The 15,261-nt window shown below is 45.4% G+C and overlaps 1 long non-coding RNA gene across 1 annotated transcript; it reads left to right on the top strand.

The window, feature by feature from the left end:
* Positions 1-7,182: 7,182 nt before the first annotated feature.
* LOC144163532 (uncharacterized) lies at positions 7,183-14,870 on the top strand. Its single transcript, XR_013320949.1, has 3 exons — positions 7,183-7,388; positions 9,717-9,793; positions 12,705-14,870. It is a non-coding gene; the product is annotated as an uncharacterized LOC144163532 (long non-coding RNA).
* The last annotated feature ends 391 nt before the right edge of the window (positions 14,871-15,261 follow it).

Here is a 15,261-nt window from a genome sequence, read left to right on the forward strand (position 1 = left end):
GGGTCGCTGAGCTTTCCCGGTGGCACGTATCACACTTCCTGCATGTTCACAGCGCAGAAACACTCAAGAAAACTAGATTTGACAAGACCACAGAGAATAAGTTAACCGTAATCCAGCTTGGCTTGGCTTGGCTTTGTGGTTGCGAATTCAGAAGCGAGGTGGTGCACCAGTCGGCTGTTCGTAAAAAGTTGCGTACATTTTGCTCAACAGATGTTTGATGTGGCACTTGTTAATAATCTTTTTAAACAACACATTGTAAGCGAACTTTGTTGGCTCTCTGAGTCCCGGAATGAATGTTTTGTATTCTCTACCAAAAGTAACCTTTCGGTTGCGCCGTCTGGTGGACTTGATCGAAAACTGCATTGTAGGTTGGTCACGTGGGGCGTCGATGTTTACGCCGCCTATAGGGAAACCAGGGACCGTCCAAGCTTGAGAGGCCTGTAAGTACTCAGTAATACATGTGCTGTTCTTGCTTTTATATCCAGCAGAGGGAAGCCCCCCGATCGAGTCGGTGGGCTTGTCGCGAAAAACAGACATTTTAGCGCTAATTTTGGAAGTATGAATTTTGCTATGAGAATATACAAATCAACACGCGAATTTGCAAAATCTTTTTAATCACGAGGTAGTTTTTGTGTTCCATAACCTATAGAATTCTATTAAATGCCAAAGAAATCTTCCCGGCCACCTCAACACCTTTCAAAAAGGGAGTTTCTTATTTCAACACTTGTTTTCCCAAAAGGGTGTAAAGCTACAAATTAGGGTGTTCGAAAAAGGGCGTAAAGAAAAAGGGTGTAAGGAAAGACTGCCATCTAAGTAAAAAGGTGAAGAGACCTCCAACTTTGGAGGCATTTTGTATCTGTTTACACGGGTGGACTGAATATTTTCTACAAACGGGGGGTGTTTTGTAGCCAACGATGTTTAAAGGAATATGAATTGGGATAATTTTTACCAGTGAAGCTCTTCAATCTTGAGCTACTTTCGGTGACGTTAGCAAAAAAATACAAAGAAAAAGAACTCCGGCACCTTTAAAGGGTGCACCACCGCAGATAGCGTATTATAACAGTGAAGTCGGCTTTCGAGCTTGTTAGAGTGTGATCACAAGGGGCGTATGCGCACCTCTTACTATACCATTTAAAAGGTACTAGTCTTTTTTGGATACTAAAAGGCAAAAATTTGGTGCAGCTTGCAATAGGGGTGCAAGGCTGGAGAAAAAGCATAGCTGGGAGCCGACCTAGCTTGTTTCCTTATTGGATCCCCTGGCAATGGGAGCGGGGGGGGGCACATTGGAACAGCCTTGTAAAATCCGGTTACACTTGGCCTCACCCCTCAGCGTTGATCCAAGCTTATGAGGAACATTGGAATGCTTAGCAAACACAACAAAACTTAGCAACACCGGAAGAGCACAGCTCCGCTGTTATTTTTTGCAACTTTGCACCTATTTCCCACCGTTTGAACACCCTACAGAAAACCAAGCGTGTTGCAGTCGGTAAACAACCTTTTCGCCACACGACTACAGTCTTTTTTTAATGTTGAAGGTTCAAATTGGTGTTTCACGAGCCAAAGCCAAACTTGGGGCATGAGGTGCACCGCATATGGAAATGATTTTTTGATTTGATTGTAGGGTTTAACGCGCCGACGCAACGCAGGCGATGAGGCGCGCCGTAGTGGAGGGCTCCGGATTAATTTTGACCACCTGGGGATCTTTAACGTGCGCCGAAATCTCGTACACACGGGCGTTTTTGCTTTTCGCCTCCATCAGAAAAGCGGCCGCCGCGGCCGGGAATCGAACCCGCGACCTCGTGCTCAGCAGCGCAACACCTTAGCCACTGAGCCAACGCGGCGGGTCATATGGAAATGAGCGATCATTACATACGAGCAATTATTTTTTTTTGTTTTGCGTTTGAAAATTTCTTGCGAATAGAGAAGTATATAAGGGGATGCCTTCTTCTTTACAGTGCTATTATGCATCTAAGCATGGCCTTATTCAATGAACAGCAGAACACTTTTTCCACGCCCTTTGAACACCCTAAGAAAAACCAAGGGTGTTGAAGTTGATCAACGCCATTTTTTTCATACAAAAAAAAAGGTGTAGAGCTAGGAAAAGGGTGTTGAGATTCAAGAAAGAGGGTGTAAAGGCCTCCCAACACCTTTTTTCCACTTATGCAACACCCTTTCTCACTAAAAGGTTGTAAAAAAGTTTAGTGTGTACTAATGCAAGCAGTTTCGCGCTGACGTGTGACGGACAGCTCTGTTCCAGCGTGATTAGTTGACGCTTGCTTCTTTTAGGAACAGTGCCGGTATTAATGAATGTTAATTACGCACAGAGGTCGGCGAACTCACTCATGAGTCCACTCACTCAGATTCATTTGGACTCAAATTCACGCGTGAGTTTGAGTTTGAGTGAGCGCGAGGCTAGTGTGGCATGGTAAGTTTGAGCTTGAGTGAGTTTGAGCCGAGTGATCCAGACTGAGTTTGAGTCCGATTGAGTTTGAGTACGCCTGAGACCTAGTGAATTCTGAGTACATTTTGAGTTTGAGTCTATTTTGAGTTCTGAGTACATTTTGAGTTTGAGTCCATTTTGAGTTATGAGTACACTTTGAGTTTGAGTTCATTTTGAGTTCTGAGTACATTTTGAGTTTGAGTCCATTTTGAGTTTGAGTCCATTTTGAGTTCTGAGTACAATTTGGGTTTGAGTACATGTTGAGTTTGAGTACATTTTGAGTTCTGAGTACATTTTGAGTTTGAGTCCATTTTGAGTTCTGAGTACATTTTGAGTTTGAGTACATTTTCAGTTTGAGTACATATCGAGTTTTGAGTACATTTTGAGTTCTGAGTGCATATGAGTTTGGAGTTCATTTTCAGTTTGAGTACATATGAGTAGCCTAGCAGGCAGCTATGGTTCGCTGTTAAGTTTCATGCGTCACTGTGGGCTCGGAATTCAGGTTACCTGCGGGTACGGCACCAATCGCGATCTGCATGATCGGTTGGGAGGGATGGGGTGTCTGATTTTTTTTAGTTTCTTGTTGAATTTTCATGGCCATAAGAACTTGCTTTATACCTAATTTTCGCGGCTGGGCGCGTGAGTGATAATTGACTGGTGAGGTCATAAAAAAGGGTTGTCTTAACTTCTCCTCCTGACGGATCCACTAAGAGCGTGGGAAAGGGTGGTGGGAAAGCACACGGCGGCGCTGGCGTGCTGGTTGTTCGCCTGCTACTGTTTACGGCTTGATATACTAAAGGTCACAAAGGAAGAGGTGAGAGCCGGGGGAAAATGGGGGCGGCGGCTGTCCTTTCTGCTGTTTTAAGTGAATTAGCTGAATTGACTGGGCAGCGCCCCTTAAGACAGAATAATGACCACATTAGATTGGGTGAAAAGTCAAACTGATGAGGCTAAGGCGTGTAAGGTATCAAATGAAAGGTCCAGATTAACGGAATCACGCGGGGTAAATAAAAAAATGCTTCCTCATTGTAGTCATCAGGCAGTCATAATGAGTCATAGATTGGGTTAAAATTCAAAATGACGCTGCGAGGGCATGTGGGGAATGAAATTCAAGGTCTCGATGTGGGGAATCATTCGGGACGAAAATCCGTTATGAATATATCATGACGTAGTCATGGTAAGTCATAGATTCAGTTAAAATTCAAGTTCATGACGCTAGGGCGTGTGGCGTATCAAATTAAAGGTCTCGATGAGGGTACTCACGTGCTTCCTGATTATTATTATGACATAGTCAAATGGGTCATAAATTAGGTTAAAATTCACAATGATGCCACTGGGTGTCCGGGGCATCAAATTGAAGGTTCCGATAAGGGAAATCACGTGGGACAAAAATGTGGTAGGGCTATATCATGAGATAGTCATGGTTAGTCATTGATTGGTTTAACATTCAAATTGAGTCCTCTAGGATGTGATGGGTATCAAATTAATGGTCTTGATGAGCGGAATCACGTGGGAGAAATACAAAAATGCTTCCTGGTTATAACCATGAGATTGTCATGGCGAGTCTTATATTGGGGTAAAATTCGAAGTAACCCCGCTAGGGCGTGTAGGGTTCAAATTTACGGTCTTGACAAGGGGAATCACGTGGTACAAATAAAAAAGTCTTCGTAGTTCGAATCATGAGATAGTCATTATGAGTCATATACCACTCCTTTATTGCAACAACAACAACAACATTGCAACAACATTTGATACAGAAGGAGGTCCCAAAGTTACAAAACTGTCAGGGGGACCTCCTATTAATACATAAAACAGATGAAAAGTACAAATTTACAGGCAGTGGTTATAATGCATTTGTACATCAAAGTAAATTCAAGTCTGAAAGCATGACTTACACAACATGAGTGAGAATAAAAAGACACGAAAAAAGAAATCGACTAAATAAATGTACTGCAAAAAAAAAAAGAAAATTGTGCAACGCAAAGGATCATCAAAACACACTGCTATAATTTACATCATTAATATAAACAACAGCGACATAAGCAATAGGTACTTATTGATTTAGGCAGCCTTCATGCCATTGATGAATTCATTGTGGTAACTAGGTGGTGTTTGACATTTTTTATGAATGAATAAGATGAAGTAGAGGTTTTGATGTTAGTAGGGAGTTGATTCCAGAACGTAATTCCCATAAAATACACCGTAAATTTTCCATAGTTAGTCTTAACTTTGGGTTATAGCAGATTGTTATTTTCAGAGAATCTCGTGGTGTTTAGGTTAAGCAGGTTAGATTGTGTTAAGGTATCAATAGATATTTTGTTGTTAACTACGCGTTAAATAATTGTTGTCAGCTTTTGCTGGAAAAGGTTGTGTAATGGTAGTACATTGAGGGTCCTGAAAATTGCATTTGCTTCTGAAGAATGACTGTTAAAGGTAAGTAGTCTTACAGCCTGTCTCTGTAGATGCTGTAAGTGGGACAAGTGGGTTAAGTAAGTATTTCCCCATGATGAAAGGCAATACTGTAGGTGGCTATGTATGAACGAGTAATATAAGGACAGTATAATGGGGCGCGGAAAGTAGCGTCGTGTTTTTATTATTACTCGTAACCCGAAACCAATTTTTTTCGATACCATATAAATATGTTGATGAAATTTGAGATGAGTGTCTAGCAGTACACCCAGGAATAGGACGGCAGATGATGCATGAATGACAACGTTTTGTAACGTTATTGACGGTGTGGGATCAATATTGCGCATAGGACTGTGAAAAAGCATAAAATGGGTTTTCGCAGGGTTGCGTAGAGTTGATTGAGTTTGCACCAGGATACCAAATTATGTAGGTCTGAATTTAACAGGGATAAGACTTCCGTTAGGGATTTTTTGTGAGCTAATATGGTAGTGTCATCAGCATATATTACGGATTGGGTTAAATTCAAGGTGAGGCCGCTGAAGCGTGTGGGGCGTCAAATTGAAGGTTCCAGTTAGGGGAATCACGTCGAACACTTAAATAATGCGTCCTGGTTACAGTCATGAGAGTCATGGTTAGTTTGACTGGTATGAATTCCATATGACCCTGCTAGGGTGTGTGGGGTATCAAATTAAAGGTCTCGTCGAGGGGGATCACGTGGGACAAATATAAAAATGCTTTCTGGTTATAATTATGATATTGTCACGGTGCAACAATTGATGAGGGCCAGCAGGAGAGAAAAGAGGGTTTATATTGGAAAACTTGTGCCTGATGCCTGGTAGCAGTCGCACCAAGAACACGCGCTCACGAAGGGGGGCACGTTCTCGTCTTCCTCGCGGCTTAGGCGGTGATGATCATGCTTGTGATTTCCATGATGAGGATGAGGATGATGGAGACACGCCAGAACGGCGCACACCGGCTCTGGACGATTGGCGTCTGCGCTCTGTTGCTGGTTACACACGTAACAATATCCCCCTCCCGGAATAGCATCGTCCCGATGCTGAAGATCACTGTCAACAGGGTCCGAAGCCAGAACGGTCGTGAAGTCGGCTTAGCGCGAAACAAACGGTTTCAAACGCACTACATGGACAGTCACTGATCGAGATCGACGACGACCGGCAACACCAGAATTCTCGGGTACCACCTCGTAAGTTACTTCGCTAAGTTGACGAAGCACCTTGTACGGCCCGAAATAATTGCGCAGAAGCTTCGTCGATAACCCCCGACGTCGAACGGGTATCCAAACCCAAACAAGGTCACCCGGTGCAAACGCCGCGTGACGGCGGCGAAGGTCGTAACGGGAGGCGTCCAGGTGCTGGTGTTCGGTGATGCGGAGGCGGGCAAGCTGCCGGGCTTCCTCAGCGCGTTGTATGAATTGTTGGGAAGAGATGTCATATTCGTCGGTGATGTCGTGAAGCAGCATGGTGACTAGCATTGTTGTAGCTTCTCTGCCGTAGAGGAGGGTGAACGGTGTCATTCGAGTCGTTTCCTGCTGGGCCGTATTGTAAGCAAAGGTGATGTAGGGGAGGACTGCATCCCAGGTCCGGTGTTCAACATCAGCGTACATGCTGAGCATGTCGGCGATGGTTTTGTTGAGCCGTTCTGTCAAACCGTTCGTCTGAGGGTGGTACGCACTGGCTTTTCGTTGAGACGTGCCGCTGAGTGTGAGTACTTCGTGCAGAAGTTTCGCGGTAAATGCGGTTCCACGGTCCGTAATAACAACTTTGGGAGCCCCATGTCGTAGAACTATCCTTGTGAGGAAAAACTGTGCCACTTCAAGCGCGGTGGCCTTTGGAAGAGCTTTTGTTTCGGCGTACTTGGTCAAGTAGTCAGTGGCGACTGCTATCCACCTGTTTCCCGCTGTAGAGGTGGGAAAGGGGCCCAGCAGGTCCATTCCCACTTGCTGGAACGGCACTTGGGGAATTTGAATTGGTTGGAGAAATCCGGCTGGTCTGCCGGGCTGCGCCTTGCGTCTCTGGCAGTCGCGACAAGTTCGGACGTACTGCCTCACACTCTAAGAAAAAGGGTGGTCAAAAGAGAGTCCCCGGCGCCGCGACTACCTTTAACGCTTGGTGAGTCAAAAAGGAGTCACAGAACATAGTCATAATTTTGGCGACTCTTCTTTGACTCGGGTTGGTGCGCAACTTTGCGGGAGAGGGGAACAGATACGAGGAGCATAGAAAACAAAAAAAAAAAAGATGCCGCTCTGATTGGTCGCCGCAGATGTGACGTCAGGCGTTTCCCGCGCGCAGGCGAGCAGGCGCCGCGGAGTGGAAATTTTTGAACTGCCGGCGTGCTCCGCCGGGAGGGGCGTTCTTTGTGTTGTGGCCGTTAGGGTGGTTTTCGTAACTACGTGGTCTCGCTGGTCAGTGTCGCGACAATTTTACAGTGCTTTTGCCGTGCTCCACGTGAGGACAGCGTCCATGATATGGGAAGATATACGGACGGAGCTGCGGCAACACAGAAACTGCATCTGATAGAGGTAAGTGAAGTATTCACCGCGGCGAGAGATTTTCCCTCGTGAAAATACTTCGTGCACTCTGCGAATAACGCTCAATTGTGTAATATGCTGCTTGAATACTATGCGGACAGTCGTGGCAGAAGCGTCTAACCGCATGTCTGCGTGAGTGGCAGGTTTTTCGACGGCCTGAGTATGCGAACAGGGCAGCATGACCGTTGGCGCTAGCCGCCGCCGATGGCTCACCGCCGACGAAACGGCGACCTTGAACACGATGGCCGCTCCACGGTCTAGGCGCAGTGAAAGTTTGTTTTACTTCTTCTGGCGCTTTTATTTGACCCTGAACACGGAACGCTGAGTGCGCTTTGATGAATTTGGCTCAGGCTGACAGAGGGGCGAAATGTCAACATGAAAAGAAACGAGTTCGACAGCGGCTTATTTCGGCGCCGAGCAGCAGTCACTTCGTACAAATGCGGGACGCGTATGTATTGGTAGAATATAATTTTGCGCTAACAGTAATGAACAATTCAAATACGAACCGCGGAGCGCACGGCCGAAGATCCCGGTGCCGTCACCTGGCAGCGGCCGAGGAAAACGTAGAGACATGCGTAGTTGAGATGTCGGGAGCGAGGCTGCGTGTCCCACTGCGATATGTTGCTGTCTGCTCGCTCGCATGTTTGCTTTGTCGCCATGCCGCCAGAGCGCTGACAACAATTGTTAGTGATCCGGCGCGAGATTGTATGGTATCTACGGCCACTGTGTGCTCGGCTCACAGGAGCGCCTGCTCCCCCTGTGTGCTGGCGTCACATTGCCGACGTAGCTTTGCATGTAGGGTGCAGTAACTTGAGCAAATAACGATGGACACCTGGGTCGCGCCCAAACCATGCTCAGTACTGCCCGCTCCGCAGATTTTACTAGCACTAATGGGCCTGCCCTCCTCCCCTCCCCCAGCCCTCACTCTCACTATAATGTTTGTGAAGGTGAACTAGTGTTAAATAAGTTCCCTTTGATAACGGTTGAAGGTGTATCAACTGTTCCATTGCAGTGGCCATCAACCAAAGGAAACGCCGGGTACCTCGAGGAAGCTTGATTGATTGAAGGGTTTAACGCACCAACGCAACGCAGGCAATGAGGAACGCTGTAGTGGAGGGTTCCGGGTTAATTTTGACCATCTGGGGATCTTTAACGTGCGCCGAAATCCTGTATACTCGGACCTCGAGGAAGCTGGCGTAGCTTTGTGGTTAAATGGTACGGCGAGGCATAGTGAAATGCGGTTTTTATTTTTCGATGTCTGAATACCGCGTGGTAGCTTACGGTGGCTGGTGCTAGAGGAATATAGGAGGTGCGCAGAACGCTTTTAATGCTACTCCAGCGCAGAGATGTGCTCGTTATGAGACCATTTCTATGTTTTGCTCGCAAGCCTGGTCTCGCCTGCTCCAGCAACGCGTAGATGTTTTGTTTTTTGTATAAACATGAAATTGCGCACCATCCTGCTGCAGCTTGCGCACCGTAAGCGTTTTGTTCATAGGCCGCCAGTCTAACGAAAGGTATATTAGCATTGTGTGGGCTTTGGAGTGAACTGTTATTATGCGTTAGGGTGGCGCAGGAGCGTTTGCAAGGCCACATTCTGGATCATAAGGCGGGGAATATCCTCCCTAACAAGCACACGTACGTGGAAATCAGGCACAAGGAAGCAGGCAAGGAAATTTGTGTGCACGCCATGTCCGGCTATACCTAAGTATACTGAGCGTTATCTTGCAGTAGATGACAATTCCTTTGTAGTACTATAGCTCCACACCGCTTTTGACTCTATTATTGTCTGCTTCACGGCGAATTGCTAATTCGGCCGCTTCGCGCTAGCTGAGCCGTCAAATAAACGTTTCTAGCGCTAGCCAGCACAGCTACACTTCGGAAAAAAAGTCTATAAAGCGCGAGCGGTACAAACTCAAAGAACGAAAAAAAAAAAACCTGGTGGACAGGCCACGATAATTTTAATCATGGGGGTGCGACAACTCGCTTTAGACGGCGCAGGTGCGTCACGATAGAGAGGGAGAGCGAGAAGGAGGGAAGGAGCCGCCAACTGCCGATGAGCGGCCGGGATAAATGTGCCGGCAGTATTTCTCTTTCGCCTTGAGGAAAAGCCAACTAGGTGGGGGGGGCATTCCTGCGTCATTTGCCGTTCGATATAGCGGGTTTCGCATATATTTTCATACGATATAGACGTAATTTTTGCTATATGTTTCACTGCAATTATACTGTTACCGGAAGGAGTTCGACATACTGGATAAATCGATGCAAATGGTTTCCATCAGTTGGGTTCGGCTGTGCAACTTTAGTTTGTTCTCTTTACAGATGCAAAAGGTGTCAGCGCTGCTGTTTGGTTGCCCTATTTGGCGAAGGAAAGAGAGGATGACATCTTCACGATACTGGTGAGAACAGTGAGCTTAATTTGCGAATTAGATGGCAACATTAGCAAAGGGCTCTTGGCTTGAGTTGCCCTCGGCATTAAAAATATTAGGGTGTACCCAATCTTAAACTAAAAGAAATGATTACATGTAAGAGACAGCAGCTGGGAAAAAATTGTTGCTCTTTAAAAGGCTGGCTGACGTGTTTAGGCTTAACGTTCATGGTTACTTTGACCAGAGGTAGCGAAATAGCCCTGACCCTGTACTTTTTTTGCTTTCCTAAAGGTGAAGTGCACTCAAAATTTCGGTTTCTTGATAACCTCAATTTTGTAACTTACCATAAAGAGAAGCCTTAAGGGGAGCTCCAGACCCTGGGAAGGAACCAGTGTGTTTAAGATATCAGCCAGCAAAGTCAAGCTTTCGAAAGATCCACAGTGGGGTAGTTGCTAGTGTTTTTTAACATCTTGAAGTAGCACAGAGTAGATACAGACATGTGAAGTCGAAAATGGACAAACAGCGCTTTGTAAATGGTTCGGCGCAACATGGTATTTACTGTGTAACTTGTCCTCATGTAATTTCTGAGTGCGTGACCTAAGCACCTATTCCAGGAAAAAAAATTTACTTCCACAATATGTGCCCTCCAAAAACGTTTTGCTGTGTTAGCTGTGTACACACACAGCCATGGGATAAAGCTGAACATAGCAAAAGTGCGAGAAGAATGCAAATGCAGTGGGTGAAGCAGGGCATTTTCTGAAGCAGGACATTTGCTAAATGGGTTATTCGTGAACAAAGAAGCAACGAATGTAGATGGAAGGGTCGGCGGTAGCTCAGCGCTTTTTCGGTCTCTTCGGTTATTTTGATCTTATCACCAAGCGTTAGTGGCATTTGTGGCATTTGTTTGTTGTGCTCAGCCAGAAAAATAAAAATTGACCTTGTGGCTCTGAGCACCCTTCACCGATTGTGAACAAAAAAACAGGCACGAGCGGCTGCAGTCGCGATTGCTTGAGATAATGCCTTGAGCATACTGGGGTAGTAAAGAAACGAGTAGAAAAAGAGTAGTGCCTCAAAGAGACAAGCCGGGAGATAGCGCAATGTTAAAGGAAAGGCTGTGGCTAGCGTTCCGTCCGGACGGAACGATATACAAGTGCTAAAATTCCATCCAGACGGAGAGCGCTATCCTTCTGTCCAGACGGAATACAACTGAGAGCTTAGCGTTCCGTCCAGATGGAGCCGGCATACAATTTGTACAGTTCCGTCCAGGCGAAAGTAAAACCGGCTGAGTAGACGCGACCTCGAGTATTCATATTTGGTGTAGGGGTTGCGCCTCGGATAATGGCACGATCGTACCAGGTTGGATTACCCCCGGACATTTTTTTTTTTTTTTTGCGTGGTTGGGCCAGCGTTTTGTAACAGCTAACTTAGCGCCCAATTTACAATTGATGTGGTGAGAGCGGTCGGTCTTCACTTTGTACTCAACAGTACTCAACAGAGCCAAGGCCGGCGTAGCCATCGCTAGATACGCCCGATCTCCTGTAATTATTACCAGTGATTAATTAACAGTGATTCAGGCTAGTCAGTGAGTGGAAGCGGTTTGGCCGGTTGGTTAAAGATAAAAGACTGCTCTCAACGCGAGTTATGTTTCCTCTGGACAGAACTTTAGTGACAGTTGCCATTCCGTCTGGACGGAACGCGAAGAGAAAAGTGTCGAGTTCCGTCCAGACGGAAAGGGTCACTAAAGTTCCGTCCTAAGGAAACACAACCCGCGTTGAGAGCAGTCTTTTTTTTATTTTCACCCAACCTGCCAAATCGCTTCCGCTCACTGACTAGACAGAGTCACTGTTAATTATTACGCGAAGAGAAAAGTGTCGAGTTCCGTGCAGACGGTAAGGCAGCTGTCACTAAAGTTCCGTCCAGAGGAAACACAGCTCACGTTGAGAGCAGTCTTTTTTTTTCTTCTTACACAACAGGCCAAACCGCTTCCGCTCACTGACTAGCCAGAATCAATGTTTATTATTAGTCATTATTAGTAATCACAGATGATCGTACTAACTCTATCTCAATCCGAACGGATCTCCAAGCCGCTACCCGCCACCCGCTTCACAATATTTCAGCGACAGCAGTCGGTATTGATTTTTACCCAACCGGCCAAACCGCTACCACTCACTGAAACTAGCCTGAGTCCCTAGCTGTTAATTAATCACTGGAAATAATTACAGGAGATCGAGCGTAACTAGCGATGGCTACGTCGGCCTTGGCTCTGTTGAGTACGAAATTTAAACCGACTTGGCGCAAAGTTAGCTGTTACAAGACGCTGGCACAACCATGCAAAAAAAAAAGCAGGATCCAGGAGAATCGAACCCAGCACGATTGCGCCATTATCCGAGGCGCAACCACTACACCCAATATGAATACTCAAGATGGCGTCTAATCAGCCGGTTTTGCTTTCGTCTGGACGGAACTGTACAAATTTCACGCCGGCTCCGTCTGGACGGAACGCTACGCTCTCAGTTGTATTCCGTCTGGACGGAACGCTAGCCACAGCCTAAAGGAAAATGTGGCAAAAAAGCGGCATGAAAGGTGGGAAGTATGCAGGTTTTTTAACCGCAATAGGGGTGTCAGGTTGCGAGTCGTGCATCACATGAAGCTAGCTGCGTGTACTTGTGCGTTATACAACCGGTGTATTTAATGCGTAGGTTCCAGGGGCAGGTTGCTGCGACCCCAATGATTAATCATATTAAGGGGGTCTTCGCATAACCGGAGGGTGTACTATAACTGAGCTTACCCTGTAACTTATTATCGCAGGTATTTTCTTTTTCAGTCCACGTGGCATAGTAAAGACAGTCAGAGTAATAATTTATACATATTGATGACTGTTCACATAAAGAACGTTTTTTACAGCAAATAATTTCAGCATTATTTGTCTTTTTTTTTACAGGACCGAAATACTGCATCCTCGTACCCGACTTTGCTGTACACGGGGAGCAGCCCACTCGGGTCCGACTCAATTAAGATGGTGTGCGAACATGTATCCGTTAACGTCTTTGACTTCACGTCAGGAATCGCTCTTGTATGTGCCATGTACTGGGCATACAACCTGCAGTACGTGAAGTCTGCAAAGCAGACCTTTACAGTTTCGGAGGAACTCATGGTGGTGCAAACGGGCGCATGCTTGAGCACCTTAATGCCGGCGACAAAGGTAGTCACTACCTTGAGAGCTCGTGCAGGGAAAGCCAGGGAATAAATACATTGTCCAGCGACAGCAGATCAACTGGTGGGTGTTGGAACATATAGCCTCCGAGTAAATTTCTGTGTTCCAAAATGAACAAAATATTCTCAGGAAAATTATAACAATCATCAATTCATAATTCTTTAACACCCTTTTTTAATGTTCATTTGCATTGCGTATGAGTGGTCAAAGTGGCCTTATTATAAAGCCGAACCTAGTTGTATGCATTAACGGCCGCGGCGGCCGCTTTTCTGATGGAGGCGAAAAGCAAAAACGCCCGTGTGTACGAAATTTCGGCGCACGATAAAGATCCCCAGGTAGTCAAAATTAACCCGGAGCCCTCCACTACGGCGCGCCTCATCGCCTGCGTTGCGTCGGCGCGTTAAACCCTACAATCATCATCATCATCAGCTGTATGCATTAAATAGGAATGTGTTCAAGATTACAATTTTATTAAGCAATAACACTCTCCCGAACTCTGTTTTGTGTATTTTATTGTCCTGTTTTCAATTTGCGAGTTGTATTGTTCTAGAATTTTTTCACTTCAGTTGTCTAAAGTGACATTTTCAAATATTTGTTATAATGTGGTTTTAAAAAAAATTGTGTTTTCATATTCACTTGACATTTTGTTAAGTTGTGAGCCAGCAGCTGATGGCTGATCACTGTTGTATGGTTGTGTTTTGTATATGTGAGCTCAAGTGTTGCTTGACCCGTTGAATGTTACAATTTGTTATTTGAGACACGAATGTTGTCTAAGGTGATAAGTTTGAATCTTGTATTTTTCACGTTTCTTCTATTCATGTATATGTTGTCTAAGACAAACTCGTGATTTTTATTTCTTGTAACATTTTTTCTATAAATGTGGTTTTAAGAAAATTTGTGTTTTCATATTTACTTATCATTTTGTTAAGTTATTGAGCGAGCAGCTGGTGGCTGATCACTGTTGTACTGTTGTGTTTTGTATATGTGAACTCAGTGTTGCTTGTCCCGTTCGATGTAACAAGTTTTTGTTATGTGAGACACAAATATTGTCTAAGGTGATAATTTTGAATCTTGTATTTCTCACGTTTCTTATAGTCGACTATATGTTGTCTAAGACAAAAACTCGTCATTTTTATTTTGTATCAATTTTTTTTAGTCATTGAGCCAATGCATAATTTAAAATTTAAAACGGTTGTAGGCTTTATTTCAATAAAATAGTTGTGTTGGTACTTTGCATTGATGTTTCTTGCATGTATGCATGGCTGTCCTTATAGGGTCATAATAGTATCTGTATGGTATTTTTTACCCTATCGACTCTGAAGGGATTCTGTTTGCTCGAGTCGGAAAATAGTCGACTGGACTTTTTCTTTGCAGATTTTCAGTGTCGGTGACGGTGCTGCAGAGTCCTGCATGCCCTATCTCAGGGGTCACGGGATTCCCTTTCAGCAGGTCAGGGCGACTTGGCTGGGTTCATGTAGTAGCCAAAGTAGCCAAGCGGGCTCTCTGTAGCCAAACGGAGAGTCTGAGTGACTACTTTTACTAGTCGCAAAGTAGTCATGAAGACTCCCTTCGTTTGAAAATTAGGAGTCGAGGTGACTTCCCTTACAGAGTCCTGCATACGCTTTTTTGACTCGGTCTAACAGAGTCACAAGACTCTTTTCCAAACAGAGTCAGGACGACTCTCATTGCTGGGCCATAACGTAGTCAAGCAGACTCTTTTTGTTTACTATTTCGGAGTCACCGTGACTAATTATCAGGAGTCCTGCAGACTCACTTTTGACTCTTCGTCACGACTCCCTCCCTAAGAGTCCCAGGACTCTGTTTGAAAGAGAGTCTGGTGACCCTCCCCATAAGAGTCCAAAGGTAGTCAATTCTGTAGCAAGCCAATGACTCTGTAAAATGAGTCAATACTGACTACCATTTTTCTTAGAGTGCACGTTCGCCGAGAGCTTGGGCCAGTAATACGCCTTCTTGATTCTTGCAAGCGTGCGTGCGTAACCAAGGTGGCCAGCGGACGGCTCATCATGACAAGCCTGCAAGATGTCGTTTCGTAAGGGTGACGGAACGACGAGGAGGTGACGCCGGCCATTCGGGGCGAAGTTTCGTTTATATAACACGCTGCTGCGAAGGCAGAATGTTGGCAGACCTCTAATAAAAGACTTAGGTGGCCTGTTGGCCTTGCCTTGCAAGAAGTCGATCACTGGTAGCAGTTCTTGGTCTTCCTGCTGCTGTTCCGAAATGGTGGCCGCACTGAGGACTCCAATCAATGGCCCATCGTCGACGT

The sequence above is a fragment of the Haemaphysalis longicornis genome, unplaced genomic scaffold (assembly GCF_048455015.1).
Source record: "Haemaphysalis longicornis isolate Haplotype H1 unplaced genomic scaffold, Haemaphysalis longicornis Haplotype H1 scaffold_1, whole genome shotgun sequence".
Lineage (NCBI taxonomy): Eukaryota > Metazoa > Arthropoda > Arachnida > Ixodida > Ixodidae > Haemaphysalis > Haemaphysalis longicornis.